Source organism: Triturus cristatus, chromosome 2_2 (assembly GCF_964204655.1).
Source record: "Triturus cristatus chromosome 2_2, aTriCri1.1, whole genome shotgun sequence".
Classification (NCBI taxonomy): Eukaryota; Metazoa; Chordata; class Amphibia; order Caudata; family Salamandridae; genus Triturus; species Triturus cristatus.
In genome coordinates this window covers 894,137,896-894,151,334 of record NC_140582.1, presented here as the reverse complement: position 1 = coordinate 894,151,334, position 13,439 = coordinate 894,137,896, and positions in this window count along the sequence as shown.

The window sequence follows — 13,439 nt, the reverse complement described above, 5'->3', positions numbered from 1 at the left end:
TGCCCCTTTGCTTTCAGCTGCTTTGTTGGGTTGGCCTGTAGTTGCTGCTTCTGTCTGTGGGCAGAGAAAAGGACTGAAACTTTTGCCCTGCTGTGGTATCCTGCTTAAAGAAGATCTCCAAGGGCTTGATGCAAGGTTGCATCATGTTCTGAAGTCTCACGGACACAATGACTTCCCCTGCAGAATCCTAGAACTCCATTGCTGGGAGTTCTGACATGCCTTGTGGTGCCAACTCAAGTTCTGGGCCCTTGAAAGTTGCTTCTGCTGCAAAGAACTGCAAAGAACTAAAGAGACCGGAAAATTGATCCATTGTCCTTCCAGCGCCTGTTTTCCCAATGTAGCACTGCCATGGGGAAGAATTTCCACGCACTGCTGCCGTGCGGCCAAGAATTAACTCAGCGCCTGTCAGTGGCTGAAAAATTCACAGCACGCCACCGACTCCAATGCAGACTGAAAAAATCAACGCATTGTGGGATCGTGGCTCAAGAAATCGACGCAGCCCCTGTTTGGCTGCCCCACCTTGACCTCCAGTGTGCCAAGATTTCTTTGCATCACACCTGTCACAACAAGTTTTCTGACGCAGCACCCACAGACCAGAATCGCCTGGATTTCAACACAGTAACTTCCCCATACAGTCTGGATTTGATGCACCACTTATCACGCGTGGCAGTAGAACTGACGCATCGCCTCCCCAATGGGTCAGGAACTGATGCAATGCTGTGTATTTCCGATGCTTCCCTTCTCTGCAGCTGATTGGCCTTGTGAATTTTGACGCATCTGAAAGTACATTGTGTAAAATCACGCATCCATATAGTTCTATGGACAGAATTGCTTGAAACCTTTTAAAAGTGATATTTTGATATATGTATGTTGAAGTTTTGCCGTTTTGTTCTTGTTTGGTTTAGATAAGATACTTTTTTTGGTGTGGAGTCCATTTGTGGTGTTTTCACTGTGTTACTGTGTTTTTGGGTACACATACATTACGTATTCCCTTTGGGATAAGCCTGCCTGCTTGTGCTAAGCGACCATGGGGGTGAGCAGGAGTTATCTAGAGGGTGGAACTCCCTTATCCTACTTAGACACAGTGCTAGCCAATGCTGACTAGACACCCCCAATTCTAACAGCACTCATTCCAAACTCCTCACACACACACATTCAAGGAACCATACAATGTAGGTCCCATCTGATTGAATAGTGGCATCTCCTGCCTCCAACTAGGCAGACACATCCACTCTGCAGGACTCCTACTCTCACACATCCCATGCATACACAGAACCAGATCAGGAGGACAAGTGTTATCTTACACGACTCCTAAAGCGTGGAATGACCTTCCTCCCCACGTCAAAGGCTCCTCCTCTCTTCTTGAATTCCACACAGACCTGGCTTTTCAATAAATCAACCTACCACAGGCAGGACTAGTCACAGACACCTGCTTAGTGCCAGGACACTCTCGCGGGTGATAGTATGCTTTAAAAATACACATAACAAAACAACTCATAATTGGGATATGTGCAGAAATAGGAGTTATTGCACATTTCATAGTTAACTGGGCTGCTTATAATGAGGGCCTTTGTGTGTTTTTTCTCCTAACTGGTGCACTTGTAAGAATACAGAGACATTTCACACATTTCACACATTTCACATCAATATTAAGTTCAAAATTGCACCCTAGGTACTGAAAGGAGTTGGCCATTACCCTGCCAATCATGACTTAAACTTAAATAAACTGTCACAGCATCCACTCCATCACAATACATGGGAGACATATTTGAGAGAAGCCACACATTTAGTAGTAAGTTTGCTTTTGATTCCTTTCTGAAATGGAAAAGGTTTAGATAAGATGATGTAGGTTGAGTTATCCTGTGGACAATATTCGAGTCTATCATCATGTACCTTTGTGCGAGCCTGTATGGCAAGACCTTTGATGGCTCGGAGGGTACATTTGCTTCCCAAACTATAGTCATCTTGGCAATTGAGTAAACTGCTGATCTCATGAGTGTCACCACTTGCTGGGTTTACTCCGGAATTAGTGCAGTCAGAAAATAGTCAAGCTTTGATAGAAACATTGCTTTTCATCAGCAATGAGTACTTTGAAAGGAAGCTTTGAGAAGGCACACAATGGTATACAATTGTTAACTATGAGATAGATGAGAGAAGGTGGTTATATTTGACAACCTCTTTACTGCTATTACTGTAACTGCAAGAGGCTCACATTGAACAAATACAGCCAGGTATGACAGCCAAACACCTCATCTCTTTTGCATGAATTATGCATGTTAGTCACTGAGGTTTTATCCCTGAAGAAGACTGCAGACCAGTATAGGCTATTTATTTTGGTTGAACCATGTTGTCAAAGACAATGGTTGGCTGACTAATTTTTGTCAGTTTTACTGTATCTTTTAATCATATTAAAGGTATACACAAATAAAAGGATACATTTGGTTAAAATCTGAAACCCTGCTTCGTGCTAATATCTAGAAACTCCCTTAAGTCATTGAATCCACTGAAGTGGCACTGTCCTACTACAGTGTGTGGGGGCCACCTATGATGAAACATGCCATGAGAAGTTGTGGGTGAGGTGACCTCTCAAATATCTTGTCTGATGTAGAACACCTATTGGGACTTAGTGTGGGCTTCAATACTGAACCACACGAAGATGAGCTGTTATACACTCCCTTGAACAATCTGGGTTCATCCATCTGTGCCCCCAACACTGCTAGACAGATATGTTGGGGTTTGGACGTGGCTGAGTGCCTCCACTATGCCTGTTTGCTCTGATCACCCATTGGCCTGACCCACCTTGGAGGCACCACAGCGACAGGGGCCACAGGTGAGCCTGGGATACAAGGCCATCGGGCCTCCCTGGGTTGCTTGGGCTGCCTGCACTTCTCTGTAGAGAGCATCTGCGCCCCTCCTCTTGCTGTCGGTGGTGGTACTGGTGCATTTCTGAGATTACTCAGCCATGTGATCGGGCCTGATAGAATCACTGCAATTGTCCGGACTCCAAGCAACGGCCTAAGAATTTAGCCCACCACTCCCACCAACCTGCAGGAGTAATAAAGCAACACAACGGCCTGTGCCTAATAGACACCGGTAGGGCACCATAATCTCTGCTGCTCCTGTAATGCTCTGGGTGCCGACAGGCCTGTAGTTGCTGCCCACGGCCCGTGCTGAGGACCCTCCATACTTGCCTTGACATCACACTGTGTGTATACACAACCACATGGTGGGGCCTGGGGGAATCGCTGCACCTGCCTAGAACACCTACTGTGACTTATGAATGGCCCGTCGCCTTCGCCCACCTGCAGGAAAATCAGGGCGACAATATGACTTGCTCCTTATGGACATCGGTAGGGCACCTTATACACTGCTGTTACTGCCGTGTTCTGGGTGACAGCTAGCCTGTACCTGAGGTCCGGGGCCCTCCCTGAGGGCCTACCATAGTTGCCTCATCGTTGCGACCCCTTGTCTGCCGACCTCTACTTCATGGACTAAATGTTAAAACAGTGCTTAGAAGTCACTATCAATCAAAAGGCTACTTGAGGTTGTGAGGAACTGGTTATTCAAAGTTCAGGCCAACCTTGATGGATTGCACGCCGGCTACAGAACCTGTGCATGGCCTTCTAAGAATGTACCTTGTATAGAGCAAAGCGTTGCTGTCTAGCCCATGAGGCAGAAAAGCCTCACAGATGGCGTTGAAGATTCAGCACTGTACAGAGTTGAAGAAATGGTGCTGCGTCTTTGTTGAGCCTCGCAGTTGGACCGACGTTGGTTTTTCTCACGCAGTCAGGTCAATACACTGTTTTTTGCAGAAACACAGCTGCAGAACCCACTGCTTAGGCCCAGGACTAGAGGGGGTACCTCAGGCAAGGGTAGGACTCATGGATGGCAGAGTCCAGCAGCACCAGCAGAGTTTCAAGAAGTGTTTTGCCTCTCTGAGACTTCAGAATACAGGAGGCAAGCCAGAAAACCCATGGAGAATCTTGGGTTCAATGATGTAGAGAGCAGGTGCAGTGCCTCTCACTCCCAGGCAAGAAGTAGCAGGCAGGAGGCCAATACAGCAATGCAGGTAGCAAAGTGGTAGTCCCTTCTAAAGCACAACACCTCTTCTGCCAGGCAGAAGGTCCTTGAAAAATGCTGTTTTCAGCCTTATAATTTAATTCATCATAAGTTGTGATTTTTAGTTGTGTGTCCAGAGACACCATCTGCTCCCAATTGGAATTTACACTTAAAAGGTGTGTAAGGCAATCCCAATTCTAACGCGTGGGAGAGATAGGACTTGCAGTAGTGAAAAAGAATGTAAGAGTATTCCACTACCAGGACATGTAAAACTTAAAAATACATGTCCTACATTTCAAATATACTGCACCTTGGCCATGGGGCAACCTAGGGCCTAACCTAGGGGTGACTAGCATGTAATAAAAAGGAAGGTTTGAGCCTGGCAAGCAGGTTACCTTGCCAGGCCGATTTGGCAGTTTAAAACCGCACACACAAGCTCTGCAATTGCAGGACTGAGCCATGTTTAAAGGGCTGCTGAGTGGTGGCACAATCAATGCTGCAGACCCACTGGTAGCATTTAATTAACAAGCTCTAGGCACATATAATGCACTTTACTAAGGACATGTAAGTAGATTAAACATGCCGGTTGTCAATAAGTGCCCAGAATCCTAAAGCCAGAAAAAATTAAGTCAGTAAAGCAGGAGGTCAAAAGGCAAAAAGTCAGGGGAAACCACGCCAAGGATGCCAGGCCTAACATAAAGTTTATTTAAAAAACACAATATTGACCCTAGCACCTCTTTTGAAGGATAGTATATATAGGAGGACGTGAAGGGTTATTCCCTCCGTCCCTCCCTTTGTGTTTATATTATTGAGAAGTGGTCCAGCTTGCCAGAGCTTTGTAACAGAATAGCGATTAGCCTACATCAGATAGATATGGGCTGTTCTTTCTTATTACATAAAACCTAGTGTGAAAAATATGGCAGAAGGCCTTTACTTTGAGGACAAATTAGTCTCCACGATTCTTTAAGCACCACCACTCTTGTGAATGACACTTCTATTGCCCAAATGATTGCTCATATAAGTGAATCGTTTACAGAATTAAAGCTCTCACAAGTCAAAACATCATGACAAGGAGCCATAAAGACAGAATATCTCTGGGGAAGTGAGACCTAGATTTTTCTAGATGGTGCTGAATTTCGAAAGTATTGGTCGATGACAACATGGAAATGCACCAGAGACTGGCTCATTTGTATTATTCAGACTACTAAGCGTCTCTCTGACTATATGTTGGTAAAGATTAAAATCAGTGGAACAGCACGGAAAACGCAGATGACGATTACCATGTATAAAAAGAAATTAGATGAGAGTAGTAAAACTTTTTCAGAATTCAAGGATTTTGTCACGCCCTTCAAAATCCAGAATTTGCAGAAGGGCCTGAAAAAATTCTCATTTGATGGTACTTATCTGTACTCTAAATTGGATTACCTACTAAAAAAATCAGAAAGAACAGATAGCTCCTCTTACAACTCCTACTCTACTGAATCTGACTCCATGACTCAGATTATACTGCACCTAGAATGAGAGATAAACAGTACAGGAGGGGTCAGCAGTTACAAAAATTGGGGGACCCACACCAATACCAACAATCAATGTTTGGATGGAACCCTTTCCCCCCTATCCTCCGCCCCCTCCATTATGACAATTTCCATGAACCAGGCCTCAGTTCCATTTTTAGGCTGAGGCAGAAGTCGAGACAAAGGCAGAGTGCAATGGAGAGATCCACTGTACCACAAGGAGAGGGGAACCTCCCCTTGCCAGGACCAAGCAAATTAACTCAACAGTGATTGGTCTGAGTGACTTCAAATTCTCAGATGCAAAGCTACAACTCCTCAATAAAGGTTTATTTTTTGTTCCTACACCCAGACTTGACTTTTTCAAAGTCCAAAGGGAACTGATGCAGCTCTTTAGAAAAAAAGCAACTTTAGATGTTTTTCAAAGTCAAGCACATTATCAAAAGGGACATAAACACAGGATTGAAGAGATAATATAATTTTAACCCCCCAGCAAGCAGTATGCCATGTGAGGTTCTAGCCTTTGAACAAGCTGTGACAAATCAGGTGGATCAATTGGAAGACATTGAGGTTCAAAAGTTTCACAATACCACAAAAGCTGAACAGTTAGCACTGACGTAACTCCTACAAGCACTCTCAATTGTGATGAAATCAGCGAATAAAGGGGGAGCCATTGTGGTTATGCCATCTGAGATGTACCGGCAAGAATGCCTAAGATTACTAGGGGACACACGGAATAAAAAAAAACTGGCCTGTGACCACACACAAGAAATTAAGAAAGGCATCCAGTTTATGGTACAGCAAGCTGAGGAAAATGACTGGATCATGAAACAAGAGACTGAATTTTTATGTGAGCAACATCCAAGGGTTCCTTACTTCACAAAGGAAAAATATCCAAGCACTCCGCCCGGACTACCCATAGTGTCTGGTATAGGCTCAGATTTGGAACCACTGTCCAAATTTACTGACAGTTTCTTAAGACCACTGGTGGCTAATATGCCCTCTTATGTTTAGGACACCAAGGATAATCTGAATACACTAAAGGGACCACATATAACACACATTCTCAGCTCTTGATAACATTAGAATTTGAAGTCCTCTATACTAGTATCCCCCAGGAAGCATCCCTAAAAATGTTGGAGGGTTTGTTTTCTGAAACAGAGTGGTCCTCAATCACTCCTATCGATTTTGTTCTGGAATGTGCCCACATGGCGCTAACTAGAATTTAATTTCAAATTGAGAATGATGTATATCTGCAGGTACATGGCACCTTAATGGGCAGTACCATTGCCCCCATTGTAGCATACCTGTATGTGCACAATTTTGAAAGAAAATACATTTTTAATTCCCATTACCCATTTACAAAAAAAATCTCACTGTGGGGAGATTACATTGAAGATATACTGATAATATGGACAGGCAACAAAGACCAAGCCAAGCCTTTTTCACAATGGATTAATTGTGTGAATAAGTTGCTCAAATTCAGCTTTGAGCTCAGTAAACACGAGATCTCTTACTTGATCTGAAGGTCATACCGCATGGCGATTCTCTCAGTTGTGAAGCATTTTACAAGCCAATTAACCGGAATAATCTTCTGAGGAGTGATAGCTTTCACACTAAATCCTTATGTGATAATTTACCTGTTGAACAGTTCCTAAGATTTTGTCAAAACATGCAGTTCTACTGTCAAGTAAATTACAAGAAAGGGAGTATCCATCTAAGATAATCAAACGGGCAAGAAAAAAGGGCCCTTGACAGTGATAGGGAAAATCTATCGCAAACCTTACAGAGACAGACCATCTGATATGTGTCACCACATATGGAATTCAGTCTAATAAGGTGCAGAACATAAGTTAAAGGCACTGGTGGATTCTGACATGAGAATTCCTTGATTTTAAAAAAATCACGTTCTCCTTCAATTGAGGTAGATCACTTAAAGATTCCTTGGTCCACATATGTCCAAGATTTAATAATCCCAAAGGTCTGTAGCTGCGATGTGGGGTCTCACTCCTCTAACAGGACACACTCCAGGTGGCCAATGCTGGTTTGCTGACAGAGCAAAATAACTAAACATTGGCATGTGCTCACCATGGATACAAAAACAATTTACTAACTGATTCAACCAACGTGGTGTGTTTACTTACCTGCCAATGTGGCTTAAGGTATATATGGAGGACAACAAAAAAGGCAAAAAGTAGGTTCAATGAACACAGAAGTACGATATGTGTAAAAAGACACAAACACGTATAAAGTGGCACTTCATTAAGGAAGCCATTCTAAAAATAATACAACATGGTCAGTTATTGAACAAGTACCATCAACATTAACGGGCCCTACTGAAAGACTCTTATTCCCAGGACAAAGATGAATATACAGCCGGGGCACATCAACTAGGGGTTTTAATGATGATATACAATAGACCCAACTGAAATCATAGAGGTTTTCTCTCCTTTCTTGAAGTGACATAAAAAACCTCCATTCTTTTTCATGGGGTGAGGGTGAGGTTCTGTAGCGATCCGAACCCGTGATTTCGGTATCGTAGTACTGACACGATTTCGGTACCAATGAACCGCAAATGATCCATTATATGCATGACAGTGTTTTCGCTACGCAACTAGCATGAATTCACTGAGAAATAGGGCTTTCTGTTGTAAGTCATAGCATCCATTTTAGTTACGGCATCCATTTTGTTTCTTGCCCTCACATAGTCAATGAACGGGTGATGACCCCGGCAGAGTCACCTTGTTAAGGACATGTAAGCTCGAGCCCCGAAAAAGGCTGACGCTGCATGACTAGGCAGAATCAAGCTGCCTCCCTTGCCTGAGGCCAGTCCTGCTATACTGGTTCTCGTGTCCGTTGTCCTTACTGAAAGGCCGAAGACGGTAGCCATGCCCGTTTATGATCCATAAACACCTCTTATCCTACTCTTTCAATCCTTTGCACCTGGCTCTGCTCCTCTCCTTCTGGGCTTTTACAATGGGGAGGTAACGATTTTTACGATGGGGAGGATCGGGCAAAGAAAGGAAAACTGACAAGGGGACCTGATCGAATACCGAAGACCTACGATTAGTTATTGTTTGATATCTATTTACTGTTTGTTTAGGATACCGGGTTGGGCATGAGAAATATTCGTGTAATGTTGCCTAAAGACATTTTTCGTGTATTTAAGGAACAACCCACTTAATACAATTTGAACAGTCTCGTAGATTCTGCCTCTGTGTGGTTCCTATGACTTCTGTGTCCCTGCAGTGAATAAATCTTGGTCTCTGACGCCACCATCGAGAAACCCGCGTCTCTGTTTATTTGTGCACCGAGACAGGAAGGAACTCAGGGGTCTTCGGGTGTTGTTTCCCTGACACCTCTGGACTCTTAAAAGTCCAGAACCTCAAATTGGCGCCCAATGTGGGGCGACGTCATCCGGTACCGGTCCAAAGCCTGAAGAGTTCGAGAAGTTTCGTGTGAAGATTCCGGAGGGAGGTACCCCGCTTCATCGATCCCTGCATGTCGTAAAAGTGGCCCGACGATCTCTTCCACGAGGGTTCCCGTTCCCAGACGGCTACAGAGGACCGCTACCCTGACTGTCGCCCTGTCTTGGACCCGAGGTGCAGACCCTAGTACGGCGAGACGTAGACGGGTTCTCCTTGGTGACGTCTTCCACATTTCAGTTAAGTATTAAGTGGGTTACGCTCAGTTTGGTTGTTCTTTGTTGCTCTGGTTTAATTCGTAGATTATCATTGGTTGCTCTTGTTTAGATAATATTTGTTTTGGTATTAGTTTATTTTGATAGGCCTAAGTTCTCTGCGCATTTTGCTTTGTTTGTCATGACTACCAGTAGTAATTGTTTCCTGTCCTGGTTACGTTGCAACGGGGATTCCCGGTTGGAGGATTCGTGTTTGGTTCCTCCGATTGGAACTCCTACATATGAGCTCTATTGTAAACATGGTGTGGGTCCTATTACGTATAATGAAGTATGGGTCCGTTATACCAGGAAAGATGGTGTCCTTAGTTGGCCACCGCATGGTAGCTTCGAAAGCGAAATACTAGACAATCTAGAAATGAAGTTGTTTAAGAAAAAAGCCCGGCCGGCAATGTTTGATTCTTTTCGCGTATTGCGTAAAGAAGCCAAACAGAGAGAAATTAGGAAGACGAAGAAAGAACGGAAAGAGAAAGGGTTGACTTTAATGGAGTCTGCTAGGCAGTTGCATGTCAACGAGACTGAGAAAGCAATAGAGATGGCGAATAGAAAATATAATTTGGCAATTGATAAATGTTACCCCGTATTGCCATCTTGTACTACTAAGCCGAAGGAGGATCATGAAAAGGATCCTCTGTTGTCTTACCTGTTGAATTCACCTCCACCGTATGCACAGGGTATTACAACACCACAGTTACTACCTGTTGTACAGCCAGCTGCTGGTCAGCCTGGAATAGTTGCTCCACTTCCTTTGATTCCAGCTCCTGTCCTTCCCGTGGTTAATGTTCCTTCGGCACCCCCTCTTCCTGGGTCGCCTGTTCCGCCTTTGCCTGTCGTTTCGCAAACTGCTTTACCTGCTACTCCCACCCTTACTACTTCATCTGCTTCAGCTGCCCTGTCCCCGAACCCTGTGAACATTCTGACTCCGCTTTCCGTTCGTCGGAAAATAACCGACTCTGTAACTAATATCTTAACTCCTCTCTACAGGTCTTTAATTGGGACCCCCATTTCTGACTCTATACAGAGACGTAGCCAGCTTCCTGGTCCCCAGGAACGAGAAATGTTAGATTCGACAGCTCTTAGGTGGATGTCGAAAGCTGTAAAGTATGATGCACGAAGAGTGTTAGATACCTTTATGCAATGGAATGAACCAACTCAACGTTACGTTTTTGACGTGATGTGTTCTCTTGTGCGTGAAGAATGGGAAGATGATGACTTAGATTCCGTCCCCTCTGATCTGATAAATGTTCAGCAGAAATTCGCCGCAGGAATGGTGATAGGTTCAGAAGTAAGAGGAGCGATAGAACTGATTTTAGCTTATAGGGATGATTCCCCTCTTCGAACGCTAAGGGACCCTGATGGTTCACCGTTTACTAGGAAAAGACGAGGTCAATATCCGATGAGGGAAGTTCCACCGATATGGCGTGATGCAGTTCAAGCTGATGCGGCTCAGGGTATTTTAGCTGCTCCGGCACAATTCCAGAGAGTGTGAATACACATCCCTTGGAAGCGGGCCGAAGTATTAGCGGTAAAACAGGCGTTGCCGGACCCGCGTAAAAATCCTGCTGGTTATTATAAAGAGTTAACGCAGACAGTTCAAGCGTGTGTCATGAATCTGGCAGACATTGAAATGCTATTTGGCAATGTAGTGCCACAGCCTATATGGGCCAAGATTCGGCAAGAGAACCACCCAGTCGCCTTAGGAGGTGATTGGCCAGCTATTGTAGCAGCAGATGCGCAACAAGTTGGCGGTGCTAAACCTGAACCTCTGATTGCTGCCTTACCTGGCAGAATAATTAATCTGATGAAAACGCTGATGCCAGCGTTACGAGTAAATTGGGATAAACTATCGGCATGCAAGCAGAAGAAGGACGAAAGCGTCTCTGATTTTTTCACTAGATTTGAAGAGACCTTCGTAGACCACAGTGGGCAAGATATGAGTACTGAGGGAGGTTAGAGGTTATTTGTCGACAAGTTCGTGTTTAATTTACTACCTGAGCTTAGTAACAAGTTAAAGGATTCTGAAAGTGCATGGGCAGTGTCGACGACAGCACAGATACTTGCAACTGCTCAGTATTACGAGAATAGAGAGAAAGAAGAGAAGGAAAAGTCAGAAAAGAAAACGAAAGATTTAAAGACTAAAGTTCTATTGCAACAGGCGTATCCGCCTCGCTCGAATCAGTCAGATTCACAGCAGTGACCCCAGTTTCAGCAACAGCCACAATTCCAGCAAGGGACGTCCCAAAGATTTAATTATGGTTTCTCCCGACAACAGTTAGCATGGAATCAGTGTGCCTATTGTAAAAAGGAGGGTCATTATAAGAATGAGTGTCCGGTATTGCACGCACAGACTAGTGGTGTCCCAGCTCAGAGAGGTAATGTTGGGTTTATGCAGGCTCCTAGAGGTAGAGGACGTGGTACAATGACACCACAGGCTGATCACCCTTCAAATTATTTCGATCAGCGAAATGTACAACCTGCGCAACCAGGTAGATCTCCACAGTATCATGTTGAAGATTATTATGATCATAATGAAGAGATTCAGAGAAGCGAGTACTAGGACAGCCACAGGCAAAGAGAGGGAGTAGTATCAGTTCCAGTTGATCAGAATGGACCTTATGTCGCAGTAGTTACATCAGGTGTGGTCGAACCGTTTCTGTTGGATACTGGTGCGGCAAAAAGTTCAATTATGCATGCGAAACTCCCTGGCGCACCTTTGTCTGGCTTAACGAACACTTCAGTAGGTTTCTCAGGCGCCCCTGTTCACAATCCTGTTTCTAGTCCTTTATCAATATCTGTTGGGCCATGCGAACTAGAAGCACCCCTTATTCTAACAACCGGTTGTAATGAGAATCTGCTTGGTTTAGATCTGTTGAAACGCCTGCATGCGTCACTGTACTGTTCTCCTTCAGGAGTACAGCTCACATTAGGCAAAAGAGTCATCTCTCCAATATATATGTCGATGGATAAGCTCCCACCGGAGCTGCGTTCTCTCCCTGATACTCTTTGGGCGACTGGTCCTAACGATGTAGGCCTCTTGGAAATTCCCCCTTATGTGGTAAGTCTGAAAGCAAACGTTAAATTCCCACGAATCCCACAGTATCGAATTTCGAATGAAGGTGAACGTGCACTCTTACTGATTGTGAAAGACTTAATACAGAAAGATGTGATAGAGGAAACTAGAGGAAATGTCTGCAATAGTCCTGTTCTGCCGATTTTGAAACGCACTGACCCGTCCAAACCTCCAATCTACAGATTTGTGATTGACCTCAGAGAAGTTAACAAAATAGTGATTCCGCAGTTTCCTGTGGTACCAGATATCACTGCATTATTGACGTTGATTTCTGCCTCAGCCTCATGGTTCACAGTGATCGATTTGAAGAATGCCTTTTTCAGCATTCCGATAGCTGAGGAAAGTAGAGACATTTTTGGTTTCTCCTTAGGAGGTCACAGTTTCAGATTCAAACGTGCTCCACAAGGTTATTGTGAGAGCCCTTCAATTTACAGCCAAGCATTGAAGAGTCAATTAGATGCTCTTGTGCTTCCTCCTGGCGTTGCTCTGATCCAATACGTAGACGATCTTTTACTGGCTGTTGATGACAAGGAAACCTGCAAAATTGCTACAATTTCTTTATTACGTCATTTGTCTTACATCACAAGGTTTCACCTTCCAAACTGCAATATTGTTGCCAAGAAGTGACCTACTTAGGTCATCTTTTGTCAAAGGAGGGAAGAAGGTTGACCCCAGAGAGAATCAAAGCAATTTCGCAGATGACTGTACCAAGCACACAGAGAGAAGTACGTGCGTTTTTGGGTATTACGTCCTACTATAGGCAATGGATCCCAAATTTTTCTCTCATGGCAAAACCATTGGTAGCCCTGACTGGAAAAGGTGTTCCGAGCCCTTTGCCATGGTCTGATGAATGTAAACAGAGCTTCTCCGACTTACGTGATGCGCTGTGTTCAGCTCCTGTGTTGGGTACTCCTGACTACAGTAAGCCGTTCACTTTATATGTCCATGAAAGAGAAGGTTGTGCGTTGAGTGTTTTAACACAACAATTCGGTGACAAACAGCGACCTTGTGCATATTTCTCATCCACATTAGACCCGGTAGCCAGAGCATTGCCAAGTTGTTTGAGAGCTACAGCAGCAGCTGCAGTGTCTATTCGACAGTC